Source organism: Blastomyces dermatitidis (genome assembly GCF_000003525.1).
Source record: "Blastomyces dermatitidis ER-3 genomic scaffold supercont1.5, whole genome shotgun sequence".
Classification (NCBI taxonomy): domain Eukaryota; kingdom Fungi; phylum Ascomycota; class Eurotiomycetes; order Onygenales; family Ajellomycetaceae; genus Blastomyces; species Blastomyces dermatitidis.
In genome coordinates, this window is record NW_025544778.1 from 5081884 (window position 1) to 5084931 (window position 3048).

Genomic DNA, 3048 nt, shown 5'->3' on the forward strand with positions numbered 1-3048 from the left:
TGATATTAATATCTTCACTTTCTCTACACTGAATGAACTGTGGTATACAGCAGCTCAGACTGATGAACTTCTTCAGACTCTCACTGAAGCAGTATATCAAGAAGCACTCTGATTTCTCTCAGAACTATGTATAAGAATCAATATCTCAGAATGTTCAATTGATGATAATAATACTCTATGATTTTATAAATGATGCTGAGTTTCTCACTCTGAACTCTTACACACTCAGATAATACAAGAGATACATAATTCATATATAACTGATTATTCAGACTGTGAATAACTGTATAGAATAATCTTCTGAGAGTTCTATTAATCTGAGATATTAAACAGTATTAGACACTTTATCTGAAACTGCAACTGCTGTTCTTCTATTATCTTATGAAAGAACTGTAGAAAAGATCTACTGAAATCACTTGATATTTCTGATAGAATCTGATGAGATGTAGTAATTGACTTTGCTATTAATCTATCTGAGAGTAGACTGGCTGCTGAGATCATGAATTTCACGTTTGATCTCATTTGATCTGATCTCATACATTTCTTGATGTGAATCCCGCTGAGACTGACTATCAAAAAAACATGTAAAGTGACTATATATCAGATCTTAAAATGAAATCATGACTTGAAAAAAATGAGAAAGTGGTCTCATTTGATCTCATTTAGTTCCATTCTTAGCATAAAGTTACTATTTTTAGACATTTTAAGGTTTTTTTTAGACTATTTTTAATTTTTTAAAAAGTAACACTTTTTGGTAACACTCAAATGAGATTTAAAGTCATTTAAAGCAATAAAAATAATTTAAATTGAGAAGTGGAAATCATGGTCTTATTTGGAAAATGTGACAAGAGTAGACAGTAAGTTTCACTGAAACAGTATGAGACTACTATCTAATGATAAAACTGTGTAATGACATCAGTTGAATTGATAATGAGACTATTAAAAAATCTAGTTCTGATCTCAGACACAGTCATATGATCAGTCTATCTGAGAGTAAGAATTATAGAAACATTCTGATCATTGTGAATTAATTAAGCAAAGATATAATATTGAAATCTTATAATAAGATGAATACTGAACAAGTTACTGAAGCTTTTCTACAGAGCCTGTTCTATCAGATGCATGAATTATTAAGATTCATAGTATCAGATCAGAGCTGTCAATTTATGAGTACTCTCTGAATTAGAATCTGTCAAGTTCTCAAGATTACATACTATCTGTCAACTATCTATCATCTCAAGACTGATGATGCATCAGAATAGATAATTTAGACTATAAAAAATTATCTTTATAAGTTCTGTAACTACTTATAAGATAATTGATATGATCTTCTTCTACACACAGAGATTGCTATCAACAGTCAAGATGTTATTTCAACAGATATAAGTCTGTTCTTTCTTACATATGAATATCATATGAAAGTGTTGAATCTTCTAAAGATCACACACTTCATACTGAACTCTCACAGTCTGATTCAGATCACTGATAATATAGTAATAAAGCTCTGAGATATCTGTGATTAAGCAGAGATCTTCATAATAACTGTGAAATAAGATTAAGAGAATCAAATCAATATTCACTGAGATCACACTGAATAATATAAGATAGAAGATCTGATATGATTGAATCTTAAGAATATATAAATTACATATTTATCTTATATACTAGATTACTGTTATATCAGATATAAAGTAATAGAAGTTCTAGATAGTTATAACTACTGTCTTAACACATTATCAGAGATTTATAATGTATTTTATATAAGCTTACTCTGCTATGCTATCACTGATCTGTTTTCTTCTCAACTGACTTCTGACTGATAATTATCAGAGATCATAGAAGGAGATAATGAACTTGAGTAAAAGATTGAAGATATTCTCAATGAGAGATTATACAGCTGCAGCTGATAATATTTTATAAAATGAGTTGACTATAATCAACTGATCTGAACTCTGAGTTCTGTGTTATCTGAAACAGCAGCTCTTGATCAATAAAAACTGCTTCTGAAAAGAGAAGGCTAATGTGACAGGCTGCGTCTGATTAATCATATAGACTATTTTATTACACTTCACAGATTTCATATACACTCTGATTCTCGGCCATTCTTGATTGCTGATTCTCAGCTGCTATGAATACATATGCTCTGATTCTCAGCTATTCTTGATCACTGATTCTCGGCTGCTATAAATATGTATATATTCTTTCATTCTGAAGCTTCACTGCATACATTATCACATATGCGTATAAATATTCATCTTGATTACTGATTCTCACACTTTCTCTTTCTTTCCTTCTTTAATGTTTTTATCTTTGTTATTATTATTATTATTCTTCAATTATAGATGTATGCAGTCAGAGACTATGACATCTACCTGAGAACTTTAGTTCTCAGGGTTTTTTCTATGTCTGTAAAGTTAACTATTGTACATTCATCAATTTCAGATATGCAAAATCAGAAAATTCCAGCTCAGAATACAAAAACTGTTTACAAATTGCAGTGTTTTAACATCTTTTGATACTTTGAAACCATTTGACAATATCATGATAAAAGAAAAGAGAACACAGTCTTAAAGATAGACACATTCAATAGATAGACAGAAAGAAATTTAAAGAAAAAGATAAAATAAAGAAAGACTGTAACAAAACAAATTATTAAAAGAGAGTGTATAGCTGTTTTAACAGACTATATCTGATTGATTTCCTTCTCTTCATATTCAGATAATTCTGAATTTAGTCATTTTCTTGTAGCTGCTTGAGTTTCTGATAGAAAGTCTATTAAGTATTTAATTCCTGTCTCAGTTGAGAATAAGAATCTCATATTTAATTGATTTAGATCATACTTCTCTTTCAATCTGACTCTGAGACTATTGTATAATGCACAGTGCATTATAATATACTCAGGGTTCTCATTTGTATTGCAAAATGAGCATTCTATTGAGTCAAATCTATCATCAAATCTTTGTATATAAGATTTGAAATAGCCATGTCCTAGTTTCAGCTGTATTATAGATGAGAATATTTTCTTTTTACATTTAATTGAACAAGATT